The sequence below is a fragment of the Perca fluviatilis genome, chromosome 3 (genome assembly GCF_010015445.1).
Source record: "Perca fluviatilis chromosome 3, GENO_Pfluv_1.0, whole genome shotgun sequence".
In the NCBI taxonomy this organism is placed as follows: Eukaryota; Metazoa; Chordata; class Actinopteri; order Perciformes; family Percidae; genus Perca; species Perca fluviatilis.
Genome location: NC_053114.1, coordinates 16581030 through 16596311, shown reverse-complemented (window position 1 = coordinate 16596311; position 15282 = coordinate 16581030). Strand labels below are relative to the sequence as shown.

At 39.1% G+C, this 15282-nt stretch overlaps 1 protein-coding gene across 3 annotated transcripts in view; it reads right to left on the bottom strand.

Annotated features, from left to right (window-relative positions):
* The window catches only part of glceb (glucuronic acid epimerase b), a 61463-nt gene extending 46536 nt beyond the window's left edge, over positions 1 to 14927 (bottom strand). For all 3 annotated transcript variants that reach the window (XM_039795179.1, XM_039795178.1, XM_039795181.1), the window contains exon 1: positions 14727 to 14927. The gene's annotated coding sequence lies outside the window, so the exon portion shown is untranslated. The remainder of the gene's footprint in view (positions 1 to 14726) is intronic.
* Positions 14928 to 15282: the final 355 nt, after the last annotated feature.

The window sequence follows — 15282 nt, the reverse complement described above, 5'->3', positions numbered from 1 at the left end:
TTATGAAGAAGAAGAGGGGACAGAGGCAGGAAGCAGAGCAGTAATCTTTGTTATGATTTCTTTGTGGGAGAGGAAGCGGTTCATCCAATTCTCCCAAGAGGACTCTAAGGTCAGCTCCCTAATGAAATGATTGGATCACCAGCGGCCTTTGCAGGAATAATTACAGAAACAAGAAGTTTGACTCAAAGATTTAAGGACACACTGCGTTTTTTCTTGGTGTGACTCCAGCCAAACATGTTGATTTGATAACGGCAGTCCTGCTGCAGTGAAAATTAACCATCACTTTGCAAAGAAATTTGATTTAGCCTGATAATATGTCTCCTTCAGTCACAGAAAACTAAAAGTTTTTTTCCCTTGAGGCTTTAATTCAATCTTTTGTTACCAGACTTCCAAATTCAATCTGAGAAAGAAAATTCAAGATCTAAATGGTCACAGTCGATATAACAGAGACAGTCTGTTGTGAGATTTAATATGTTAAGCACGTTTGTCTCACCGAGGTGGAGAATTTACCAGAAATCCAGCAACAATGTTGAACATGTCTGGCATATGAGAGAGGTGGGCCTAAATGGTTCTTTCTAGCTGACCTTGTCCTTGCTATATTCTGCAGGGTTACCAATAAGTGGCCTTTCCAAGCAAATTGTAACTCCAGTCAGGGCAGCAGTGTCCTGTCAATCATATGTTTTCTCCCTTCAGAGCTCCGTAATTGCTCATGTATAAATCCCGTCTGCCTCTCTCTGTAACTCTAAGGCGATTTCCTACCCTTTCAGTTTATCCTTCCGGCATAAGTGTGTATAGGATCACACAGGAATATATTAAGAGAATTATTGCTATTATGCTTGGGGATTCAAGAATCTTCTTCTAGTGTTAAAGATTGTACAAAAAGGTTGCCAATTCTTTGACACTGTTCACATGTCTATCTGCTTGTAACTCAGAGAGTCCATGTGGCAGAAAGATTCAAAGTCAAAAACATTGTGTACGGTTGACAATCAGTAAATATAATTTGACAGGATGTCTACCAACAAGACAAGCTAGCCATCAAGCCATATCATTGTACCCCAAAACTAGGGATGTCCAAATCAGCTTTCTTGGCCCCTGATCCCAATCAGATTTTTTAAATATTGAATATCTGCAAATACAGAGTCCCGATCTGATACTTGTATTTGCTCAGATAACACACAAACCAACCAGCCAACGGTTGAAGTGAGTCCAGCTGCGGTGGTAGAGATGCATGCTCAAAAGAACAGAAACACAGCTGCTTTTAAACATTATGAAAGACTTAGATATCAACAGGTTTTTGGATATGCACAAACATCGCAACACCAACCTTTTCAACAAGGTGGTTGAAGAAATGAAAGAGGGACGCTGTGTTCACATGGTCCAACAAGTCCGCCACCGGTGGAAAACTGTTTTGCACGGCTGCATGTAAACGGGAATATTAGTGGACTATTCACTTTCATTAGCCATGTAAACAGCTTAGTCGGAATATTGTCTTTTTCTGAATAAGGGCAAAAAAACGGAATATTGTGTAAATGTAAACGTATTCATTGGGCCTTCTAGTCACACGACACGCTGCCAAGACGCGACAGCGACGCCAAGACGCCGCGACCACACACACACACACACACACACACACACACACACACACACACACACACACACACACACACACACACACACACACACACACACACACACACACACACAGAGTAGGTGTCCTATATCTCGTCTTTATGGACACCGTCCAATCAGAATAGAGTATTTACCCATGGTATAATTATGCACAATATCGTTCACTCGAGAAATCCAACAATCTAACAAAAAAGTAGTGTACATGGCACGCACACTACATCCATTAACAATCCCACAATGCATTGCATTGTATTTTATAGAGAACACTGCGCATGTCAGTAATTAAGCTAAATAATCAGAATTCATAAGTGTCTGAAATCTTAATTGAGTATATATTGCATATGGAGTAGCGAGAGACCTACAGAGTTGTGCTGCATGTCCGTCTTTACTGCAGGTGGAAACACTAACAAACATTCTCTACCTGAAGATAGAAACCTGCCTCTGTAGTCGGTGATGATGCTAAACCAAACACAAAAAACGAGCCCAAAAAGGTCCATTAAACAAAAACCCCAAGCAACAAAAACTTGATATTTACTTGAAATGTACTAAGTGACAACTGTGCTTGATTACTTTTTTTCTTTATCTAAAGATACCTTTATCAACGACAACCCATCTATATGTACAGTGTTATTCCATTAGCCTACAAACCACAAACAAGGCTCTTCCCTTGGTTGTATAATCACAGGGTCCTTTTTTATATTAGCTGGATAAAGCGGGTTGAAGATATGACATTGAGATAGCCATGGTCCATCAAATTCGTCATTGCTAACAGGGCTGTCAGAGCTGAGCTGAATGGCAAATGTGCTACTCAGGCATAGGAATCGGGTATACAGTACTGGCAGTGGAGAAGCAGCGGAGTGGAGACGAGACATGTGCTTCGATGGTACAGCAAAGCCTGTTAATTCAGCTGCACTTCTTCATATGTGGAACTCTACGGAGACAGCAAATTCACTCCCTTTTCTGCAGTCAGCATTCCTGTGGCGTATAGACTTCAGCTGCATTCACAATGAGAAGGCAGATGTTAAATAAAATGTAAAAGAGGAATTATTAAACTCTTGCAAAATAAATGATCATGATGAGGTCATATAGTACCTTGCCACTCAAATTAATTACTGCAGGAGAACTCTATTGTAAGAGGGCGAATAGAAGTGCTACATGTCATCTGACAGAAACTGTATACTGTGGCTTTTACTTGTGGATTGGTCAAAACACGTGATGGAATTTTGAGTTCATTATTTTGCACAACCAATAATCTGAAGGAAATTGCTTTTGACAAATCAAAAGAGGAATTCTAAAATCGGTCTCCGGCATCCAAATTTTGATGTAAAAGATATTTAAAACCAATCTCATCGTTTGCCTGATCGACTTAAGCCTGCTCAAAAACTATAAGAACAAAGTCGCTATTACATCTCCTCTACCACGCACAAGCCAGCACTGATTTACAGCATTCATCTGCAACTCTGCTGAGACTTACAAGTAGAAGAACACTTTATTAACTCATTGAATGTTTTATTCTTGCGAGGGGCAATTTAGAGTTTCCCGTTCACCTTACCTATAGGTCTTGCTGTGTAGCAAGAGTGCTAACCACTGAGCTAATGTGCTGCCCTGTCGTGTTGTACATGGCATTCTAATTTTTTGGTAGTATTTGAACAAAGTTGTCTGAATTCGACCAGTAAGCTCCAACTTAAACCCCCTTTGACCTGCCAGTTTGAGCAGAGCAATGGAAGATAAGTTAGCAAGAGTACAGCTTAATGTAATGAAGAAAAGTAAATTTGACATTTTACAGACACCAGATAATAAATATAACCAAATCAAATTTGATAAAATATCTCCTGACCCATTTGGTGATTTAAGACAATGTCAAAAACTGCTTATTAGCTACACTGACTAATTAACACAATTCTAACAGATTACAAAGTCAAATTCTTAAAAGTGTGGGCTTTGTCTTTGGGGGGAAAAAACCCAGGATGGCAATGGGAGTTGAGCTCAAAACCATAATTAACCAGACGCAGCAATCTCAAATATTCAAAGATGAGCATTAAATCATGACAAACCTCTTTAGAAGTTACAGTATTTCAAATATCTATCACTATGCAAATAATAAGTCAAACTGCATTAGTTAAATATGAAACTGAGGATTGCATTTAGCTTCTTCAGTTTCAGGGTCCTGGTATTGTGCATACTGGCTCACTGTCACACTGTCATGACTCAATGGGACACTTACATAAGCGCAAGCACAGGTGTAATTAATAACTTTAATGAGGGCTGTTACATTGTGTTATGCCAGTAAGCTGTATGAAGTAAAGTGGCTAAAGGATTTGGTAGCTTTACTGTAAATCAACTCACAAATGGGGGCTCTTTTAACCAAGTGTCCAGACATAAGGCTACAAAGGACCACGAAGAAAAGCTAAAACAAGTGCTGATGGAGCATACATGGCTGCAGCAAAACACTGCTGGGACAGCCTCCTAGCTTAATATGTCCAGCCAATGCAATAAAGACTTAACAGGTCTCTGGGGCCAAGGTCGCACTTCCTACCTTAAAAAGAAGGAAAATTTCATTTGCAAACCTAATCAAGTGTGAATGTCACGGAGGCATCATAGCGAAGGAGGGTAGTGGAAGGCTACTTTTGTTCAGGGAAGATGAGAGAGCTTCAGAGTCTCCTAGTTTTGCAATATTGAAGGGTGTCGAGTTGTAAAGATGGCTATTAAAACAATTAACTAAGACATCCTTTATCCACATTGGGTAGTAAGAGTAGATTGCACTTATGAGAGTGAAGTAAAATAGCAGCCCAGAGACATTTCACGACAGGTTTTATGTACTGAGCGCTTCAATTATCAAACTGGGTGGAGAAGAGAAGTCCTTCATAAATATAAAGCAATCACAGTTCAGTGCAACACACACTTTTTAGCATGGCCCTGCTGCCAAAGCATGATTGTGATGCTCTTCAATTGAGCTGTACCGACATTGTGGTCAATAGGCCTATGTCACGCAACAATTGAAGACCGGAAGTCTCTGATACGGCTCTTCCGGTTAGCTTTTTACAATGGCGGAGCCCGATAGATACTGCTGGACCAAGTCTCTCCGCAACCTGCCTGAAGTCACCTACGACGATGTGGTTCGGATTTTAAATTAACACTCTCAAAGTAAAAAACATTTTGATAACGGCAAAAAAGGCAAAAGGTACAAGACCGTGTACAGAAACTATCATTCTTCAATGGTAGATGCTCGCTCTAGCCGTTCACGGTTTCGCGGATATGGTAAACGTTCTATGATAACAGTGAGTTGGACCAATCAGAGATGTTGCTATACCTATAATAACTTCCCAGAGTCCAAAGAGGAATAGTTCCTTTGTCAAACCAACAGTAAAAAATGTAAACAAAATATTCAGTTTACTATCATATAAGACAAAGAAAAGCAGCAAATCTTCAAATAAGAGAAGCTGGAACCAGAGAATATTGAGCATTTGTCCTTAAAAAAAGGCTCAAACAATTAATTGGCTATAACAATTGTTGCAGTTTAATTTCCTGCCGATCGATAATTCTTGATTCTGGCATTTATACTGAAATAAGGTTAAGGAAAGTAGACTTAATTATACCTTATTCAGAGCTAAACAGTGATGTGGGTCTAATCTGAAGTGGTGATCTGTCTGAACGGGTGAACAGCATGGTTCACCGACCCCATAGAGTGCCAGTGCACTTTTATGTGTATAACTCACATTTTACAAAGTAGTTTTGTTCTCTTTTGGCAAAAAAAAAAAATTCCAGTGTTTTAAATTACTCTCATACTCATAATTGTGCTAGCTACAAGTTGCCCCTGAAGTAGAACCCATATGCAGTTACCTAAATTAACTAATCCAGGGGGCTACTTACTTTCGGTCGGACCAAGAGATGAGTGTTTAAAGCTATACAACTGAAGCTGTTTGTCCACATATAATATAGTGTATACTGTAGTCCATTTTTCCAAAATCTCTACTGTGGAGGCACAGTAAGCAGTAGTCCTCAATTTTGAGAATAACTGGGAAGCTGGGAATGACGTCACACCCGAGTTGTATGTGTTCCATATACAAGTCGTATTTTCAATGTTTTCATTAGCTCTAGCCATGTTAGCAATGCCAGTTTATAACAAATGTATTATACTGTTTTTTGTGCATACAAACAGCGTAACAACTACGGATGGAATATGGACAGCACTGCGTGTACAACTAATTTAGTGAGACAAATAACACAGAAGTGCTAATAACTGCACGTTACTACAGCTTTCACAACTGTTGATACATAGAGCTAGCCTAGAAATCTAGACGCACCCTAGTGGCAGCAAATTTATTTTGCAGCCTGGGGGGGTCTAGGCACTCTCCGTTGGCTTGTGAGCTGGAAAAACCAAACTCTGGTCAGGCCAATCACATCGTTTATAGAGTCGGTGGGCGGGCTTATGGCTGCTGCTGCTGGGAACAGCGGCCTTCTGGAAGACTTGGAGTTAAGCTTTTCTTTTGAGAAAAGAACAAAGAACGGCACTGAAGTCATTCTTAAAAAAGGAAGATGTGTTCGGAGTTTTGCCGACCGGATACGGCCAAAGTTGAATCTATCAACTAGATCCGCTACCTTCTTGGTTGCTCTGCCTGGTTGTAGCGCTATACTATTGCGTGCAGAGGAAAAGACAACAGTTTATCCCGCCCCTCGGATTAAGCCCTGCCAATGGCGAGTTCCCAGACCCAACATCTTGATGTGGGTCTGGCTTGTCAGGCCAACACGGAGCAGCTATGTTGGATTTTTAACTTGGGGTACTCGGTGGTTGCCCGAGTTCCGAGCTCGGAAATCCAAGGTCAGGGGGGCGTGTTTTCGACTTTGACCTCGGAAAATTTGACTTCTGCGTACAAATGGAATGCACTATAAGATAGGGCTGCACGATATGAAGAAAATATCTGATTGCGATTATATTTGACTGATACTGCGATATGATTTACGATATTGGAGGGAATTATTATTTTTGTATCATTATTCTCATTTCCATTGAAAAATATTTAAAAAAAATTAAATGATGAGTTAGAGCTGGGCGATTTTCTTCCCTAGATTTTTTTTATAAAAAACTCGATTTACGATTCGATTTCCCCCCCTTCCATTTAAAACAAAATAACTGCGAACTGTAAATATATTTTAAAAATATATATTTATTGTATTTAATTAAAGTGCATCAACATAAACAAAATTGCAAAGGCAAACCCTTTCTCTAACTGAAAAGTCACTGTGCAACAAAGATTGTTAAACATCCAAATTATTTATACTGTATTTGGATTGAGCTAATGAAACTACAAAAAATCCTGAGGTAACTCTAACAGTAACACCATTCGCCATAAAAAAATGTAATTGCATTTTAGACAAACTTTGCAAGGGAGCGTGCTACGGAAACCCTGAAGGAAGATTTGGCGAATACAAAATGTATGTACGCTATACTGAAGAGGGGGTGAAAAAAAAAATGATTTTTTGAAAATATGAATCGGTTTGACCTACCAACTTGATTTTTAAATCAAATCGATTTTTTCCCCAGCCCTATGATGAGTGTGATTTTTGCGAGGATCTGTACCAAACAGATTTGTTTTTCTTTCGTCTGTAGGATAGGATTTGTAGACAGGGATGTCTCTGCAGCACCACAATACTCTATTCAGAATGGTTTGACACATATTTTGCCTTTAACAAATATTGCGCCCCCCTACAATTTGGATATTGCACTAGTCCATATTGTGATTTCTATACAATTGCGATTAATTCTGCAGTCCTACTATAAGACCACGGTAGAAAAATACAGAAATTTTACTTTAAATGCTAAATGAATACAAAGCAACAGAAAAAAACCAAAAACAAAACAACGAAATGTCAATACACACACACACACACACACACACACACACACACACACACACACACACACACACACACACACACACACACACACACACACACACACACACACACACACACACACACACACACACACACACACACACACACACACACACACACACACACACACACACACACACACACACACACACACACACACACATCCAAAGACAAACATGCCGTTTGTGTAGCTGGTGCCAAGTTAATTTTTTTTTACCTCAATTCCAATATGGACTACAATTGTTTGAACAAATGAATGACACAATAAGTCCGGAGTGAGTAAATGAAGTGAGAAGCATTCAGCTTTTCAGTATAACATATAAGTGTTATTAACTTTGGTTGCACAGAACACAAGTTGAGAGGCAACACAGTGGCATCTCTATTCTCTGCCAGTGAATAGATACTTGCAAGTCAGATTGTCGCAAGAGACAGACAGAGAAGAACAGCACTACAATATTGGCTTAGATGTATGGTTAACCCATGTGTATAAAGGAGCAGGGTAGTGGGGGTCTTGGGTTCAGGTACGGACACTGTGACAGATAGGACAGAAGGCAAAGGCGCAAGCACTCCACACATGATCATGAGCCAGCCAACCACTCCCCGTAGAGTGTTAATTCCTTAGAAAGCCTGTCTGGACCTACCAGCTCTTAATCCTGGTTAAATACAAAATCAGTGTTAAAAACATTTTTTTCTGAAAGACTTGTTCACTGAAAGTCAACAAGTATGGTGAATACTGAGGGGGAGCATTAGTCCATATCTGTTGTCTGTGTGCTTGAGAGCACTGGGGCTCTCTTTTGTTGGGGGGTGGTGGTTGGTATTTAGTATAGAGAAGGGGTATAGAGGAACGTGCCTGGGGGAGGGTTGTGGCTTCAAAGTATGCAGACATGAGCGGTCTGCGTGTTGCCTTTGAAGCGGGCCATGGCTGGCTGTACTGTGAGGGTCACAGGGCAAGGTTTACAACAGAGGTGTCCCACAGAGAGCCTGGACTCATCCAACCCCTCCAACCCACTGCCAAGAATTAACACAGAATGTAGGCTAGAAAAACTATGAAAAGCAGCTATTATGAAGTGCTTGTTGGGCTGTGAACTTTTGAGTCTTCAGGAAATTAAAGTAGAACTTACTTTCAAACCATGAAGGTACTGAGGCCAAGCAGTTGATTACTACTGACAATTCTAAGCAATCATAGAGCAACTTTGTCATACAAATAAGAACAATTTGGGAGAGGTTGGCAATGTCTCTTAACCTTTATCAAGGTAGTTGAATGCAAGATCGCATTAAATCTTGCACTTTATTTTCAAGGGAAGCACCCATCTTGAGAGAAAGGGGAAGTTGACAACGAGCAGGTCCAAGGTGAAAGTGGTTTAGTGCCCATGAGAGAGAAAACATCAGACACTTTTTATTTTAAGGTGTCGATAGTACAGACAATAACAGTATTGGAACAAGAGAGTAAAACAACTTGCATAGGACACTTATTTGTTATACTTACTTCGGAATTTCATTTCAGTGATTCACATAAGCATTTTACCCCTACATTTATGCAAATTCTGATATATTTTAGGGGGGTTGCAGTAGAGCTACTCTATAGGATTATGATTTTACATAGGTCTATACAAATAAAATCTTTAATCGTGCTTTTACAATTGTGAGATTTTCACAAACAATTGAACTTCTTTGAAGTCATTTGGTAGAAAAATGACATCACTTGAACAATCTTCTATAGATCTGCCATCTAGCCATCTGACAGGCTACTCAAAAAATGTGGGGTAACTCCTGGCAGAGGTCATAAGGAGGACTAAAGCGCCCCAGATGGGACGGCCACCTGCTAAAAAAAACAAAAAAAAACATATAAACACAGTCTCGGGGTAAAGTGGATATGGAGCTAGCCTATTTTATCTATATCCAACATCCACTCAGCGGCCCTTGTCAAGTGAATCACAGCAATAAAGGGTCTCAAAGGACAAACCCACACAAGAAAGCAGGTTTGACTGCTTCCATGCTAAATTGTGTGATGTGAGGAGCAGGAGAGAAATGGCTAATTTAAAGAGGATTTTCTGGTCAACTTCAGCAAGAAAGGCAGTATCAACACTCAGTAGAGCTGCCATCTGCCAGCCTAAAATCACATAAAACCCACATCTGATAATCTCTTCTGCCACTAGGTGTGGACAATATGGATCAAGTCTTATGTTGAGAATATGTAATTTAAATCACAATAGTACTATACTGTACATCAGGAAATATAGTCTGTAAGGCATTTTCTGGAAATTCAATTGATAAGACAATAAAATAGCAAGATGGGAATGTCTGTTTTGGGCTAATCCTATGAATGAAGCATCTGAAAAATCAAGGTACTTCATCACACGGATGCAAAAATCCCCTAAACCCAATATTGCAACAAAGCAGTCCTGATTTGCAAAACTGCCCACAATGGCCTAACACAAATATATTAAAAAGGGAAAGCTAGTTTGGTAGAAACATTATAATAAAATCTGTACTGGCCCATTGTCTCATGGTATGGTATTTTTGACTAACCCTATAAGCCAACCAAACATTTCAGTAAACCTCTCCCAACAAATAATTTAAAAACTGGAACAAAGCGAATGCAATTCAATTTTTGTTCCGATTATTTCAGTGTGGGGCATCATATACAGATCTCAAAAAAGGTTTATAAACTCAATGCTGAGGACAACACAGAAAAATAAAAAGAAGCATATTGTTAGATATTTAAATGTCGCCCGTTTATGATTTGGCAGCATTCTCTCTTTTTGGGCTGCTGGTAGAAAACAGATGGGAAAGCCTTGAGAGTTTGAGAAATGACTCTGCCTCATGCAGACCTTTCCTTTAAAGCTTAATTAAGATGTTAAACACACTCCAAAAAGAGGTATTGTACAGATAAGATTGAAATGTTACATTTGCTTTGCATGTTCAAAAAAATGTCTCATCATCCAGAATTTATATTTAGTTGATAATAATAGACAGAAAATAACACAATTTGATACAGAATTTAACATAAGTAGAAAATACTATATGAACTACAGTAGTAGTGCTACAGCCAAGAACAAAATATGATTTATTACATTGGTACTAGGGGTGCATGATATATTAACTCAATATCGTTATCACAATATCACGTTGCGCAATATTATATCGAAAGTGTCGTGATAAGTATGCAATATTTTATTTATTTTGTGGAGCAAGCGTCCCGTCCGTTGGCTGTGTGGTTTAGTTGTGTCCGATGTAGAGCCCGCTTGAAACGCTATAATGATCATGTTTCATTGGCTGGTTACCGTGCCACTTGCACATGTTATTACACGTCAGCACACGGGTCCACTACGTGACAAACCCTATGGAGCGTAACACGTGTGTGCATATTTCGAGAGAGTGACAGTGTAAGTGAAGAAATAGATAGAGACAACTAAACGGAACAAATCAGAGAAGAGAAAGAAAAGCTGTGTCCTGTTCTCTTTATTTATTTTATACTGTACAACCAGTAAAACATGTCCTGTTCTGTAGACATGGTCCTTATTTATTTATTCAGGTTGTACCAGTCCAATATGACAGTCAGTTGAAATAAACCTTGTGTTGTAAGAAAACTTGTTTTATTTATTATGAATCTATTTTGATGCGTTTTCCCGTAACTTTTGTAATTTTACATATGTTTAAAAATATCGAAATCGCAATATTCATAATCGATATCGCAATATCGCATTTTGAGTTGGTTTGAAATGTGATTCCAATCGGATTTCGACAGATCTCAGCGTCTCAGTCTGGACGCTCAAATCAGATTTCAAAGTGTCTTTTGCATCACTCGCAACGCGACACACACAACATCAAATCAAGAGTGACAGAAGTGAGCAGATAGAAAGCCGCGTCACTAGCGTAGCTACATAGTTACCGAAGCCGTAATACCGTTACCACAGCAACCTATGCAGATAGGTTGGTAATGTACTCTGAACACACAAATCCGATCTGAGCACTTGCAAATAACAGTGCGGACAGTCTGTCTTAAAGATCGGATTAGAAAAACGAATCGGATTTGCCTCCAGTCTGAAAGTGCTACACGGTGACCAATGCTTTAGAAATTCAAGCTCCAGGCAGACAATTGTCATGCACACACTAAAATATGTAATCAGGCCTAGACTTAGATCTTTCTGCTGTTGATTCTTGTTGAGACGGACATGTTTCGACTAGGCATAACCGCATAATAATGGGGAATTATATTTATTTTACAGACAATTGCCTGATTCAGAGAGCAGGTGAGAGAGCAGTGGTCTTATGTTTAAGGCTAGTAATTACAACAGTGTATACAACAAAGGATTGGACAAGTTGCATATCTGGTTTCTACTTTGCTCCCACTATGCAGTAAAAGTGCCACAGAAAAGAGGTAAAAATAAGTAGAGTTCAACATAAAACACGGTTACCATTTGACAGCTTTCTGTCCTGTACAAATGCGTACTGTACCTGTTGGAAACAAGAAGAGACAACTTCAGCCACAAGGACACTTGACTGTTTCATGCTGTGTGCTGAAATGTGCTGATTAAGGACACTCATCAGAGAAGAGACTGAAATGGCTTTGGAAGGGCATACATCGACAATAAATCAAAGCCTAGCGACACAAAACTGCACTCTGCCAAATTCAGCAGATAACACTCGATAGGGCCCTATGTTTAATATTTACTGGAGATGGCGAACTGAAGGGGAAATATGGGTTTAAGACTACTGTAACTGTGAAATGTTTAACACTACAGAATTACGAGGATATGGTGAAATTGTGCGATTAGACTGCCATTGAAAGACACCAAACAAAACAGCAACATGCTCAGAGCTCAAAGCTAAATCTACAGGGCTAAAGTGTGAAATTGCTGGATGGTGTTTTCTGATGGAGGAATAACTTATGAAAAGGTACACTTTGCACTATATTGCACTGCAGGAAAAGGACTTAATAGATCTAAGAGGGGCGTATAGAGCTGTTGATCAATACCAGTGAGTAAAGGATTACTTTACCCGGTGCTCAGAATTATAGATTTCAAAGCTCTTCTTCAGGGTCTAAATTGGTTGTTGGTATTTCATGTTGAATTCAGAATCTCCTCACTTCCTAATTAAGTATTATAATGTAATATCTATTCCCCACTGTTCACACATAGTGTATTCTGTATTTTCTAGGTGTTTCTATCAACTCTGATTTATTAGCTCTGCTTCTAAAGTTTTTGCTTTTCGTTCATTTGGGGGGAGCTGTCTCAGCGCTGATCCTACTGTGATTACGGCTGACCACGTACATATTTAGAGATTCAGTAAATCAATGAAACGATGCTAAAATAACCTCAGTGGCTTAGCAAAAGTCCAGGTGGGTTATTGGGGTTGTGCTCACACTGATTTTGAGTGCAACACAGTTCCGGTAAGAAATATTTAAACATGTTTCAGCTGGCTCTTGAGCAAAATGTAAAGCATTTAAGGTATTTGATAGTCAGACACTGTAATAAAACTAGCCTGTGGTGCAGTTTGACATATAAAATCCAAATCATAGCAGTTTGCAGAAAGACCTAACGTACAACATTCATCATTACAATTTAAAACTTGACCTCCCTAAACCAGCCATGAAAATGAAGTTGCTCTACTCACTCCTTTTATTCAGCTAGCTATTTGATAGCATGGACAGCATTGACATGAGGTTGAGGACACACCCAGAACAGGACACTCTGAAATTTCTAGATCACACACTTAGCATGGTGCAGAACAGCAGACAAATAAGCACTGCAAGTAAAAAAAATAAAAAATGAAAATCATTTTTAGAGTTAGGCTTTACAGTAGGCTACTGTCAGTGACAAACAGAAATTTCATATATCCTTGCCGGTGTACCCAAAGTTAATATCAGAGTTAGCCTGATCACAAACAAGCAACCACTTTCCAGCATACAGTGCATCTACTCATATATTTGGGGCTAAAAATGTTTACAGATTTTGAAAGTGACAAAGGATGTGCAGATAGTTTATAAGCAATCAATGTGTTTGCATTGGGGTGTTGTGAGTGCCATTTTCATTCTATTATTATGTTGGTATTGTATATGTACATTTTATTTTACAATGTATTTGTACATTTTAACTACGTATATGCATATTTCAACATGTATATCAAGCATTGGGCACACAGCTCATACATACAGATCCATCTTATCTTCTTTTTGTGGACATTGACTGTTGGAGGATACGGGCACATAACTCAATGTTAGTATCCTAAAAATAGCCTAATGCCCACTACATAATATCCTTAATAATGCAAACTGTTAACAGCTGTGTAGTTACCAAAACATAAAGGGATCAGACTGTAAAAGATTGGTGTGGATAGACAATTCAAGATGTGTATACGCTAAAAAGCTAAATTTGATGTCATTGCATCTGTGATTACTGCATTCCCAGATGCACAATTACACATAAGTGGTATTTTACCTTCAACCTGTAATAACAGGCCAGCTGCAGTAATGCGTGGCGCTTGTAGGTGGAAATATCGTGGAAAACGAAAAATCTTTGTGGATGGAGAAGTAACAACACATAAGAAAGTGATCCTAACCCTAGGACACCGAGGAGTATCAGAGTCAACTAGCAATGAAAAGTAGATATTCTGTTGCATATTGGGAATGAAAACACATCTTTGCTAAAATAAAAACAACAAAAAAAAAAAACAACAACAACAGTATTATCTAACCGGTGGCACACTAAGTTTGCCAGTTTCTGATCTGGTCCATTCACAAAAAAGCCTGACATGGCTTCCTCGCAAAGACACATCATCACAACCTCTCCAACAGGACAATATTGTAAAACGCTGATATTTTTGGTGTTGATCTGGCAAAAAGAAGTAGCCAGCTGGATGGTGAGCCAGCCAACAGCTACTTTATTTTAAGCAGATGTATCGTTAGCATACAAGCTAACAGGGTATGGCATTCCAGAGACCAACACTGAGCTTTGAAGTTCCTGTATTCCCCCTCGGGTTCCGTTAATACAAGCCGATAAGCTAAAGGTTGTATTAAAGACTTTTAACGGTCAAGCGTTTCACGAAGGTAACGTTAAGATGTGACAGAAGAGGAAACGAAGACTGGTGGGATTTAAATGTTGCTTCGCTGATGTGAAACTGAACTGTGAAAATACCAGCTAGCACTGCACACGAGTGTCTGGACAGAGGGAGCCAACAAGACATAACGTTAGCAACCTTACCTGCAGGATTAAAGGTCTCGTACAGACCCGGAGTTGGTTCAGGGGACACCAGAAGTAGTTATTTTCGGTTGGTCGGTTAGTTTAAAAGACTCCTGTTTTGCCTCAGGCTCAATCACGGTTCAACTGAACAGACTGACTGACTGACTGACTATCCTGCCTCTCAGCCACAACAGCGACTGAATACAGCTCAGGATCTGCTTCTCATTGGGAAGGATCTGCAGTATCGCGAGATAGGACGAGATCTCGGAGATATCTACGAACCAATGAAATTAACTCCAACAGATCCAAGCATTTGTTTGGTTTGTGTCGGTCAGTCCAGAGAGTTTGTGCTCTGTGGAAATAAAAAAATAAAATAATAAGTACATTTAAAATTAAATACAAATTAAATAAATAATCACAATAGTAAAAAAACCTGTTAAAAAGATATAAAATATTGTGTCTTGTGTAAAATCATATTCACCTGTGTGAGCTTGTCAAAATGGTATTTAAAGATCAACTTTCCAGTTCAATTTTAACTTTCAACTTTACTTACTTTTATTTTTTTACTAAATTTACA